Source organism: Pseudophryne corroboree, chromosome 8, assembly GCF_028390025.1.
Source record: "Pseudophryne corroboree isolate aPseCor3 chromosome 8, aPseCor3.hap2, whole genome shotgun sequence".
Lineage (NCBI taxonomy): Eukaryota > Metazoa > Chordata > Amphibia > Anura > Myobatrachidae > Pseudophryne > Pseudophryne corroboree.
Genome location: NC_086451.1, coordinates 276,676,314 through 276,689,820, shown reverse-complemented (window position 1 = coordinate 276,689,820; position 13,507 = coordinate 276,676,314). Strand labels below are relative to the sequence as shown.

Below are 13,507 nucleotides of genomic sequence, written 5' to 3'. Positions count from 1 at the left end.
CCAATGTTCCTGAATCTTGTTGCGGATTAATCGAGAGGCAGTAGTATACATGCTGACAAAGTTGAACCTGTCATTGTCTTTATTGGTAGAGGCGTCTTTATTAGATAGGAGTTCCTTTCTCTTTATCTGGCCAATTTTTGTGAGTGCCAGATCAATCTCCTCCTTAGAATATCCACGATCAAGGAAGCGTTGACTCATTGACTGTAAAGCAGATGGTATTGCTAAAGGGTCAGAGGTGATACGTATCACCCTTAGAAGCTGCGAGAACGGTAATCCTCTTTTGAGGGGTGCCGGGTGAAAACTCGTTGAAAGCAGAAGTGTGTTTCTATCAGAGGGTTTACAGTGGATCCGAGTGGTCAATGTATTGTTGGACAGAAGAACGGACACGTCCAAAAAATTTATTTCTGTTTTGCTAAACGTGAGGCTGAATCTAATGGTGCCTGGAAGTGAGTTCAGATGGTCAATGAAAGTCAGGAGTGTCTTCTCTCCCCCGTGCCAAATAAAAAACAAATCATCAATATATCTGACATATGTTGACAAAAATCGGCCAAAATAGGGGTGACCTGTGATGTGTTCTTGTTCGTATGTTGACATGAAAATGTTGGCATAAGCTGGGGCCATGTTAGACCCCATAGCGGTGCCCTGTTTTTGTAAGAAAAAACAGTTCTCAAACAAAAAATAATTTTTGTTCAAAATTAGATCAATCAATAATACCATATATTCTGATGGAGGTCCAAAATACACATCACTTTCCGTTATTAGTCGTCTGCATGATTCAATGCCAAGTGCATGAGGAATGTTTGTGTATAGACTCGAAACGTCGAGTGTAACCAACAATGCATCATCAGGGACATGCTTGATACATTCCAATTTTCTTAAAAAGTCAGTTGTGTCCTCAATGTAACTGGCTGCACTCTTTGCAAGTGGTTGGAGATAGAAATCTACAAGCTGTGAAATCGGTTGACATAGAGATCCACGTGCCGAAATAATCGGCCGCCCCGGGGGCTGTGTTAGTGATTTATGTATTTTGGGTAACGTGTAAAGGATTGGGGTTTTGGGGTGAGATGTAGTCAGAAAGTCAGCAGTAGTCTGATTGATATACCTGTTATTTACTCCCAAATTGATTATCGAATCAATTTCCTTTTTATATGTCCATGTGGGGTCATAAGTGAGTTTTTGATAACAGGTAGGATTAGACAATTGTCCATATGCCTCTTGTACATAATAGTCATAATCAAGCAGGACTATGCCTCCACCCTTATCAGCTGACCTGATGACCAAGTGATTGTCATTCTGTAAAGATTTGATGGCAGCTCTTTCTCCCTTGGTTATGTTGGAATAGCTAGGCTTTTGTTCCTTGATATAAGGCATCGTGTCCCTTTTAAGTACCCTTAAAAAGGTATGAATTGAGGGATTTAAGGTCGGTGGGTCGAACTGGCTGGGTTTCTTCAAAGGACAATGAGGTGTAGCGGATGTTACCATTGTGGTAGAGACTGGACTTGGGGAATTGGAGTAATAGTCTTTTAGACGTAGTTGTCTTCCCAGTTTGTAGAGGTCAACCTGCCAGTGAAAACTATCCTGTCCAACAGTTGGAACAAAGGTTAATCCCTTATTAAGGACAGAGAGTTCATCATCCGTTAGTACATGTTGGGATAAATTGAAGACCACTGATGTCTGTGCTTTATTCTCCATTGTTATTTTTTTGCTCTTCCTTTTTCTCCCACCTCTACGGGTGGGTAAAGCGGGTTTTTTGGAGCCCTCCTATTGCGTTCAGATCTTGAAAGGTAAGTGGTCCCTTGTACAGATGTTGATGGTGCATCAGAATCACTTGCTGACGTCTGAGATCTGCTATCGATGTCCGTGAAGGGTGTAGTAGGTCTTCGTCCTCCACGTCTTTGTTGGGGTCTGTATTTACGTGGCTCACCGCGTGAGACCCAAGGATATACCCTATTCTCCTTATAGTCCAGTTTGACTTGTTTGTACTTATTTTTCTTGAATTTTAGCAAGTCACCACGAAATTTATCAATGTCCTTATTTAGTTTAGTAAAAAGGTCACAGTCAGGAGACTGGATGGTCCTAAATAATTCAGAAGCCTCTAGTTCTGAAATATCCCTTCTGATTTCTGTTAGATCCGAACCTGCCTGTTCGATTACAAGCAGCATTAGATCATGGGAACATTTGTTCAAGATATTGCACCACTTTGTACAAAAGTCATTATTATGTCTCCCCAGTGTGGGTTGATTGTGTAATCTAAACCCTCTGGGGATGAGGGATTCTTTGTAATATTGGGAGAGAGTTAGGCCATGCAGATGTAGCTCAACCTCTCTCTTTTTTAATCTAAGTAAATCATATACGAATTCCTCTGGACTGTCTTTATCAAATGCCAGGGATTCGGTATTATCAAAGAGGATCCGTTCCGCATCTGTTTTATCAAATTGAAGAACAGAGACTAGATCTTTATTGACACTGGTAGACATTTATATATGCAGGGGTATATTGAGTGATATGCAAAAAAAAGAAAAAATGAAAAAGACGAAAAAATAGAAAAAAAATGGCAACCATGTGTTACCGTGTGCAACTGAAAAAAATAGAGATCATTATATTCCTGAAGAAAAAAATAATAATAATAATGTTCCAATTTAGAAAAATTGTGATTAGTTAATCTCTGCTATAGAGATTATGTTCACACAGACTGGTGCAGGTCAAAAAAGATTGATACAAAATATGACAAAATGACAGCACTCTATGTCCTATAACAAAAATTGCTGGTGCAAGGTCCTGGTAATTAATATAAACACTCACTTTTTCCACAATCGAAAAAAGAATTAGACCAGCACTCACGTTTAGTTGGTGAAAGAAAAAAGGGTTTTATTCCTGATAAGCCATCTGGATGTAACCCACTGCTACAGTTCGCCCGACAGCCGTTTCAACGCTCAATGGTCTTCATCAGGGGCAGCTGTCACCCTGTCCGGAGTTGCCTTAAATAGCAGAGAGGGCGCCAGAATGTCCGAACGGGACGACCGGAAACAGCGCGTCATAGCTGCTTTCCGATTCGCTCCTTCCCGCACGTGGGTTGTGTTGCTGTGGTATACAAACCCGGCTCTCTCCTTAGCAACCAGCTCCGGCAGCGCGACAATGGTGTAGTGTAGGCGGATCCGTATTTTAAGTGCAGCGGCAGACAGGTAAAGTTGCTGCTGTCTATGATCCCAGTCACAGGCACATATGCAGAGTGCTTGACCCCACAGTGCGCCGGCAGCATGGAAACACTGACAGTTCAATACATATAAATCATAAAGCAAAAGTGACATATAAAACAGGTGAACCAAACAGTGACATCATGCACAGCAATGGTATCATACCGCTCATGGATAATTAATATCTAAATACAGCACACCACCACATTGGTGTAATATAGTCATGATTAAAGGCATCCAATAGGTGCAACGCAAAATGCCAATGTGAATGCCATGTAATAACAGGGAAAGGGCGGGGATACTGATTCATCACCTATAGGACACTCATGTCCCTTGGTACAATACCCAGTATTCCCATGCCGTCTCCAAGCATGGTACTGACCGGGCCCAACACTGCTTAATTGCCAAGATCAGACGGGATTGGATGGTTTCCAGTGTGGTATGATTGTATCAGACAGATGTGCCCATAATTCCCGTAGTGTCAGTATCTTTACCCGTGTCTCAGACAAATCACATCATAATCCTGTGTAATGGTGTACACGACCAACCACCATTACTGATGCCAACAACCAAGCCATAGGGAGAACTGGAGAAATGTACACCAACTCCTTTGATACAACACCTAGTATTCCCACCTTGTCTCCAAACGTGGTACTAGCTAGGCCCATCACTGCTTAAATGCCAAGATCAGACGGGATCGGATGGGATCCAGTGTGGTATGGTAGTATCAATCTCCATGGTGTGCCGAAATGATGAGGTGTAAAGCATGTCCACTATGCAACAGACAGGAGCCCAGTAGGCCCTGTAGGAAAAAGACATATGTTGCAACAATAGAGCATTGGCAGGTGTCATATATCAATTATGGCAAGACATAAACATGACACACGGCGGTGTCTGAGAAAATTAAACCAAAAAGCTAGACCCTGTATGTTGTTATACAGAATCAAAGGAAACATCCCAAACGAAATTCCTCATTAAGCCCATTGGGGGCCAATGTTTGTAATCTATCAATCCATTGGTGTTCTCTTTGTAGTAGGATTTTGTTGCGATCACCACCCCTTTGTAGCGGTGGGATTTGGTCCAAGATGCAACACTTGAGTTGATTGATAGTGTGATTTGCCTCCATAAAATGTCTTGCCACAGGTAAGTTTGAAAAGTCACTTGAAGTTCCACCTTGGGTAATGCTCTTTTTAATTGTTGAACGATGCTGGCTTAGACGCTAAGGAGCGTCTAAGCCAGCATCGTTCAACAATTAAAAAGAGCATTACCCAAGGTGGAACTTCAAGTGACTTTTCAAACTTACCTGTGGCAAGACATTTTATGGAGGCAAATCACACTATCAATCAACTCAAGTGTTGCATCTTGGACCAAATCCCACCGCTACAAAGGGGTGGTGATCGCAACAAAATCCTACTACAAAGAGAACACCAATGGATTGATAGATTACAAACATTGGCCCCCAATGGGCTTAATGAGGAATTTCGTTTGGGATGTTTCCTTTGATTCTGTATAACAACATACAGGGTCTAGCTTTTTGGTTTAATTTTCTCAGACACCGCCGTGTGTCATGTTTATGTCTTGCCATAATTGATATATGACACCTGCCAATGCTCTATTGTTGCAACATATGTCTTTTTCCTACAGGGCCTACTGGGCTCCTGTCTGTTGCATAGTGGACATGCTTTACACCTCATCATTTCGGCACACCATGGAGATTGATACTACCATACCACACTGGATCCCATCCGATCCCGTCTGATCTTGGCATTTAAGCAGTGATGGGCCTAGCTAGTACCACGTTTGGAGACAAGGTGGGAATACTAGGTGTTGTATCAAAGGAGTTGGTGTACATTTCTCCAGTTCTCCCTATGGCTTGGTTGTTGGCATCAGTAATGGTGGTTGGTCGTGTACACCATTACACAGGATTATGATGTGATTTGTCTGAGACACGGGTAAAGATACTGACACTACGGGAATTATGGGCACATCTGTCTGATACAATCATACCACACTGGAAACCATCCAATCCCGTCTGATCTTGGCAATTAAGCAGTGTTGGGCCCGGTCAGTACCATGCTTGGAGACGGCATGGGAATACTGGGTATTGTACCAAGGGACATGAGTGTCCTATAGGTGATGAATCAGTATCCCCGCCCTTTCCCTGTTATTACATGGCATTCACATTGGCATTTTGCGTTGCACCTATTGGATGCCTTTAATCATGACTATATTACACCAATGTGGTGGTGTGCTGTATTTAGATATTAATTATCCATGAGCGGTATGATACCATTGCTGTGCATGATGTCACTGTTTGGTTCACCTGTTTTATATGTCACTTTTGCTTTATGATTTATATGTATTAAACTGTCAGTGTTTCCATGCTGCCGGCGCACTGTGGGGTCAAGCACTCTGCATATGTGCCTGTGACTGGGATCATAGACAGCAGCAACTTTACCTGTCTGCCGCTGCACTTAAAATACGGATCCGCCTACACTACACCATTGTCGCGCTGCCGGAGCTGGTTGCTAAGGAGAGAGCCGGGTTTGTGTACCACAGCAACACAACCCACGTGCGGGAAGGCGCGAATCGGAAAGCAGCTATGACGCGCTGTTTCCGGTCGTCCCGTTCGGACATTCTGGCGCCCTCTCTGCTATTTAAGGCAACTCCGGACAGGGTGACAGCTGCCCCTGATGAAGACCATTGAGCGTTGAAATGGCTGTCGGGCGAACTGTAGCAGTGGGTTACATCCAGATGGCTTATCAGGAATAAAACCCTTTTTTCTTTCACCAACTAAACGTGAGTGCTGGTCTAATTCTTTTTTCGATTGTGGAAAAAGTGAGTGTTTATATTAATTACCAGGACCTTGCACCAGCAATTTTTGTTATAGGACATAGAGTGCTGTCATTTTGTCATATTTTGTATCAACCTTTTTTGACCTGCACCAGTCTGTGTGAACATAATCTCTATAGCAGAGATTAACTAATCACAATTTTTCTAAATTGGAACATTATTATTATTATTTTTTTCTTCAGGAATATAATGATCTCTATTTTTTTCAGTTGCACACGGTAACACATGGTTGCCATTTTTTTCTATTTTTTTCTATTTTTTCCTATTTTTTCGTCTTTTTCATTTTTTCTTTTTTTTGCATATCACTCAATATACCCCTGCATATATAAATGTCTACCAGTGTCAATAAAGATCTAGTCTCTGTTCTTCAATTTGATAAAACAGATGCGGAACGGATCCTCTTTGATAATACCGAATCCCTGGCATTTGATAAAGACAGTCCAGAGGAATTCGTATATGATTTACTTAGATTAAAAAAGAGAGAGGTTGAGCTACATCTGCATGGCCTAACTCTCTCCCAATATTACAAAGAATCCCTCATCCCCAGAGGGTTTAGATTACACAATCAACCCACACTGGGGAGACATAATAATGACTTTTGTACAAAGTGGTGCAATATCTTGAACAAATGTTCCCATGATCTAATGCTGCTTGTAATCGAACAGGCAGGTTCGGATCTAACAGAAATCAGAAGGGATATTTCAGAACTAGAGGCTTCTGAATTATTTAGGACCATCCAGTCTCCTGACTGTGACCTTTTTACTAAACTAAATAAGGACATTGATAAATTTCGTGGTGACTTGCTAAAATTCAAGAAAAATAAGTACAAACAAGTCAAACTGGACTATAAGGAGAATAGGGTATATCCTTGGGTCTCACGCGGTGAGCCACGTAAATACAGACCCCAACAAAGACGTGGAGGACGAAGACCTACTACACCCTTCACGGACATCGATAGCAGATCTCAGACGTCAGCAAGTGATTCTGATGCACCATCAACATCTGTACAAGGGACCACTTACCTTTCAAGATCTGAACGCAATAGGAGGGCTCCAAAAAACCCGCTTTACCCACCCGTAGAGGTGGGAGAAAAAGGAAGAGCAAAAAAATAACAATGGAGAATAAAGCACAGACATCAGTGGTCTTCAATTTATCCCAACATGTACTAACGGATGATGAACTCTCTGTCCTTAATAAGGGATTAACCTTTGTTCCAACTGTTGGACAGGATAGTTTTCACTGGCAGGTTGACCTCTACAAACTGGGAAGACAACTACGTCTAAAAGACTATTACTCCAATTCCCCAAGTCCAGTCTCTACCACAATGGTAACATCCGCTACACCTCATTGTCCTTTGAAGAAACCCAGCCAGTTCGACCCACCGACCTTAAATCCCTCAATTCATACCTTTTTAAGGGTACTTAAAAGGGACACGATGCCTTATATCAAGGAACAAAAGCCTAGCTATTCCAACATAACCAAGGGAGAAAGAGCTGCCATCAAATCTTTACAGAATGACAATCACTTGGTCATCAGGTCAGCTGATAAGGGTGGAGGCATAGTCCTGCTTGATTATGACTATTATGTACAAGAGGCCTATGGACAATTGTCTAATCCTACCTGTTATCAAAAACTCACTTATGACCCCACATGGACATATAAAAAGGAAATTGATTCGATAATCAATTTGGGAGTAAATAACAGGTATATCAATCAGACTACTGCTGACTTTCTGACTACGTCTCACCCCAAAACCCCAATCCTTTACACGTTACCCAAAATACATAAATCACTAACACAGCCCCCGGGGCGGCCGATTATTTCGGCACGTGGATCTCTATGTCAACCGATTTCACAGCTTGTAGATTTCTATCTCCAACCACTTGCAAAGAGTGCAGCCAGTTACATTGAGGACACAACTGACTTTTTAAGAAAATTGGAATGTATCAAGCATGTCCCTGATGATGCATTGTTGGTTACACTCGACACTCTTTTTAATTGTTGAACGATGCTGGCTTAGACGCTCCTTAGCGTCTAAGCCAGCATCGTTCAACAATTAAAAAGAGCATTACCCAAGGTGGAACTTCAAGTGACTTTTCAAACTTACCTGTGGCAAGACATTTTATGGAGGCAAATCACACTATCAATCAACTCAAGTGTTGCATCTTGGACCAAATCCCACCGCTACAAAGGGGTGGTGATCGCAACAAAATCCTACTACAAAGAGAACACCAATGGATTGATAGATTACAAACATTGGCCCCCAATGGGCTTAATGAGGAATTTCGTTTGGGATGTTTCCTTTGATTCTGTATAACAACATACAGGGTCTAGCTTTTTGGTTTAATTTTCTCAGACACCGCCGTGTGTCATGTTTATGTCTTGCCATAATTGATATATGACACCTGCCAATGCTCTATTGTTGCAACATATGTCTTTTTCCTACAGGGCCTACTGGGCTCCTGTCTGTTGCATAGTGGACATGCTTTACACCTCATCATTTCGGCACACCATGGAGATTGATACTACCATACCACACTGGATCCCATCCGATCCCGTCTGATCTTGGCATTTAAGCAGTGATGGGCCTAGCTAGTACCACGTTTGGAGACAAGGTGGGAATACTAGGTGTTGTATCAAAGGAGTTGGTGTACATTTCTCCAGTTCTCCCTATGGCTTGGTTGTTGGCATCAGTAATGGTGGTTGGTCGTGTACACCATTACACAGGATTATGATGTGATTTGTCTGAGACACGGGTAAAGATACTGACACTACGGGAATTATGGGCACATCTGTCTGATACAATCATACCACACTGGAAACCATCCAATCCCGTCTGATCTTGGCAATTAAGCAGTGTTGGGCCCGGTCAGTACCATGCTTGGAGACGGCATGGGAATACTGGGTATTGTACCAAGGGACATGAGTGTCCTATAGGTGATGAATCAGTATCCCCGCCCTTTCCCTGTTATTACATGGCATTCACATTGGCATTTTGCGTTGCACCTATTGGATGCCTTTAATCATGACTATATTACACCAATGTGGTGGTGTGCTGTATTTAGATATTAATTATCCATGAGCGGTATGATACCATTGCTGTGCATGATGTCACTGTTTGGTTCACCTGTTTTATATGTCACTTTTGCTTTATGATTTATATGTATTAAACTGTCAGTGTTTCCATGCTGCCGGCGCACTGTGGGGTCAAGCACTCTGCATATGTGCCTGTGACTGGGATCATAGACAGCAGCAACTTTACCTGTCTGCCGCTGCACTTAAAATACGGATCCGCCTACACTACACCATTGTCGCGCTGCCGGAGCTGGTTGCTAAGGAGAGAGCCGGGTTTGTGTACCACAGCAACACAACCCACGTGCGGGAAGGCGCGAATCGGAATGCAGCTATGACGCGCTGTTTCCGGTCGTCCCGTTCGGACATTCTGGCGCCCTCTCTGCTATTTAAGGCAACTCCGGACAGGGTGACAGCTGCCCCTGATGAAGACCATTGAGCGTTGAAACGGCTGTCGGGCGAACTGTAGCAGTGGGTTACATCCAGATGGCTTATCAGGAATAAAACCCTTTTTTCTTTCACCAACTAAACGTGAGTGCTGGTCTAATTCTTTTTTCGATTGTGGAAAAAGTGAGTGTTTATATTAATTACCAGGACCTTGCACCAGCAATTTTTGTTATAGGACATAGAGTGCTGTCATTTTGTCATATTTTGTATCAACCTTTTTTGACCTGCACCAGTCTGTGTGAACATAATCTCTATAGCAGAGATTAACTAATCACAATTTTTCTAAATTGGAACATTATTATTATTATTTTTTTCTTCAGGAATATAATGATCTCTATTTTTTTCAGTTGCACACGGTAACACATGGTTGCCATTTTTTTCTATTTTTTTCTATTTTTTCGTCTTTTTCATTTTTTCTTTTTTTTGCATATCACTCAATATACCCCTGCATATATAAATGTCTACCAGTGTCAATAAAGATCTAGTCTCTGTTCTTCAATTTGATAAAACAGATGCGGAACGGATCCTCTTTGATAATACCGAATCCCTGGCATTTGATAAAGACAGTCCAGAGGAATTCGTATATGATTTACTTAGATTAAAAAAGAGAGAGGTTGAGCTACATCTGCATGGCCTAACTCTCTCCCAATATTACAAAGAATCCCTCATCCCCAGAGGGTTTAGATTACACAATCAACCCACACTGGGGAGACATAATAATGACTTTTGTACAAAGTGGTGCAATATCTTGAACAAATGTTCCCATGATCTAATGCTGCTTGTAATCGAACAGGCAGGTTCGGATCTAACAGAAATCAGAAGGGATATTTCAGAACTAGAGGCTTCTGAATTATTTAGGACCATCCAGTCTCCTGACTGTGACCTTTTTACTAAACTAAATAAGGACATTGATAAATTTCGTGGTGACTTGCTAAAATTCAAGAAAAATAAGTACAAACAAGTCAAACTGGACTATAAGGAGAATAGGGTATATCCTTGGGTCTCACGCGGTGAGCCACGTAAATACAGACCCCAACAAAGACGTGGAGGACGAAGACCTACTACACCCTTCACGGACATCGATAGCAGATCTCAGACGTCAGCAAGTGATTCTGATGCACCATCAACATCTGTACAAGGGACCACTTACCTTTCAAGATCTGAACGCAATAGGAGGGCTCCAAAAAACCCGCTTTACCCACCCGTAGAGGTGGGAGAAAAAGGAAGAGCAAAAAAATAACAATGGAGAATAAAGCACAGACATCAGTGGTCTTCAATTTATCCCAACATGTACTAACGGATGATGAACTCTCTGTCCTTAATAAGGGATTAACCTTTGTTCCAACTGTTGGACAGGATAGTTTTCACTGGCAGGTTGACCTCTACAAACTGGGAAGACAACTACGTCTAAAAGACTATTACTCCAATTCCCCAAGTCCAGTCTCTACCACAATGGTAACATCCGCTACACCTCATTGTCCTTTGAAGAAACCCAGCCAGTTCGACCCACCGACCTTAAATCCCTCAATTCATACCTTTTTAAGGGTACTTAAAAGGGACACGATGCCTTATATCAAGGAACAAAAGCCTAGCTATTCCAACATAACCAAGGGAGAAAGAGCTGCCATCAAATCTTTACAGAATGACAATCACTTGGTCATCAGGTCAGCTGATAAGGGTGGAGGCATAGTCCTGCTTGATTATGACTATTATGTACAAGAGGCCTATGGACAATTGTCTAATCCTACCTGTTATCAAAAACTCACTTATGACCCCACATGGACATATAAAAAGGAAATTGATTCGATAATCAATTTGGGAGTAAATAACAGGTATATCAATCAGACTACTGCTGACTTTCTGACTACGTCTCACCCCAAAACCCCAATCCTTTACACGTTACCCAAAATACATAAATCACTAACACAGCCCCCGGGGCGGCCGATTATTTCGGCACGTGGATCTCTATGTCAACCGATTTCACAGCTTGTAGATTTCTATCTCCAACCACTTGCAAAGAGTGCAGCCAGTTACATTGAGGACACAACTGACTTTTTAAGAAAATTGGAATGTATCAAGCATGTCCCTGATGATGCATTGTTGGTTACACTCGACACTCTTTTTAATTGTTGAACGATGCTGGCTTAGACGCTCCTTAGCGTCTAAGCCAGCATCGTTCAACAATTAAAAAGAGCATTACCCAAGGTGGAACTTCAAGTGACTTTTCAAACTTACCTGTGGCAAGACATTTTATGGAGGCAAATCACACTATCAATCAACTCAAGTGTTGCATCTTGGACCAAATCCCACCGCTACAAAGGGGTGGTGATCGCAACAAAATCCTACTACAAAGAGAACACCAATGGATTGATAGATTACAAACATTGGCCCCCAATGGGCTTAATGAGGAATTTCGTTTGGGATGTTTCCTTTGATTCTGTATAACAACATACAGGGTCTAGCTTTTTGGTTTAATTTTCTCAGACACCGCCGTGTGTCATGTTTATGTCTTGCCATAATTGATATATGACACCTGCCAATGCTCTATTGTTGCAACATATGTCTTTTTCCTACAGGGCCTACTGGGCTCCTGTCTGTTGCATAGTGGACATGCTTTACACCTCATCATTTCGGCACACCATGGAGATTGATACTACCATACCACACTGGATCCCATCCGATCCCGTCTGATCTTGGCATTTAAGCAGTGATGGGCCTAGCTAGTACCACGTTTGGAGACAAGGTGGGAATACTAGGTGTTGTATCAAAGGAGTTGGTGTACATTTCTCCAGTTCTCCCTATGGCTTGGTTGTTGGCATCAGTAATGGTGGTTGGTCGTGTACACCATTACACAGGATTATGATGTGATTTGTCTGAGACACGGGTAAAGATACTGACACTACGGGAATTATGGGCACATCTGTCTGATACAATCATACCACACTGGAAACCATCCAATCCCGTCTGATCTTGGCAATTAAGCAGTGTTGGGCCCGGTCAGTACCATGCTTGGAGACGGCATGGGAATACTGGGTATTGTACCAAGTGACATGAGTGTCCTATAGGTGATGAATCAGTATCCCCGCCCTTTCCCTGTTATTACATGGCATTCACATTGGCATTTTGCGTTGCACCTATTGGATGCCTTTAATCATGACTATATTACACCAATGTGGTGGTGTGCTGTATTTAGATATTAATTATCCATGAGCGGTATGATACCATTGCTGTGCATGATGTCACTGTTTGGTTCACCTGTTTTATATGTCACTTTTGCTTTATGATTTATATGTATTGAACTGTCAGTGTTTCCATGCTGCCGGCGCACTGTGGGGTCAAGCACTCTGCATATGTGCCTGTGACTGGGATCATAGACAGCAGCAACTTTACCTGTCTGCCGCTGCACTTAAAATACGGATCCGCCTACACTACACCATTGTCGCGCTGCCGGAGCTGGTTGCTAAGGAGAGAGCCGGGTTTGTATACCACAGCAACACAACCCACGTGCGGGAAGGAGCGAATCGGAAAGCAGCTATGACGCGCTGTTTCCGGTCGTCCCGTTCGGACATTCTGGCGCCCTCTCTGCTATTTAAGGCAACTCCGGACAAGGTGACAGCTGCCCCTGATGAAGACCATTGAGCGTTGAAACGGCTGTCGGGCGAACTGTAGCAGTGGGTTACATCCAGATGGCTTATCAGGAATAAAACCCTTTTTTCTTTCACCAACTAAACGTGAGTGCTGGTCTAATTCTTTTTTCGATTGTGGAAAAAGTGAGTGTTTATATTAATTACCAGGACCTTGCACCAGCAATTTTTGTTATAGGACATAGAGTGCTGTCATTTTGTCATATTTTATATATATATATATATATATATATATATATATATAAAATCTGAGGGGGGGTCCCAAAGAATTCCCTGTATGGGGCCCCAAGATTTCTG

The 13,507-nt window shown here is 42.3% G+C and overlaps 1 long non-coding RNA gene and 8 pseudogenes across 3 annotated transcripts in view; 7 read left to right on the top strand and 2 right to left on the bottom strand.

Moving 5' to 3' along the window:
• Positions 1-13,507, top strand: part of LOC134948953 (uncharacterized) — a 132,358-nt gene that overhangs the window by 107,156 nt on the left and 11,695 nt on the right. The gene's annotated exons all lie outside the window — the stretch shown is intronic.
• LOC134950882 (5S ribosomal RNA) lies at positions 3,528-3,647 on the bottom strand (annotated as a pseudogene).
• On the bottom strand, positions 3,805-3,924 carry LOC134951301 (5S ribosomal RNA; annotated as a pseudogene).
• On the top strand, positions 4,911-5,030 carry LOC134951289 (5S ribosomal RNA; annotated as a pseudogene).
• On the top strand, positions 5,188-5,307 carry LOC134950870 (5S ribosomal RNA; annotated as a pseudogene).
• On the top strand, positions 8,568-8,687 carry LOC134951277 (5S ribosomal RNA; annotated as a pseudogene).
• LOC134950858 (5S ribosomal RNA) lies at positions 8,845-8,964 on the top strand (annotated as a pseudogene).
• Positions 12,215-12,334, top strand: LOC134951262 (5S ribosomal RNA; annotated as a pseudogene).
• On the top strand, positions 12,492-12,611 carry LOC134950846 (5S ribosomal RNA; annotated as a pseudogene).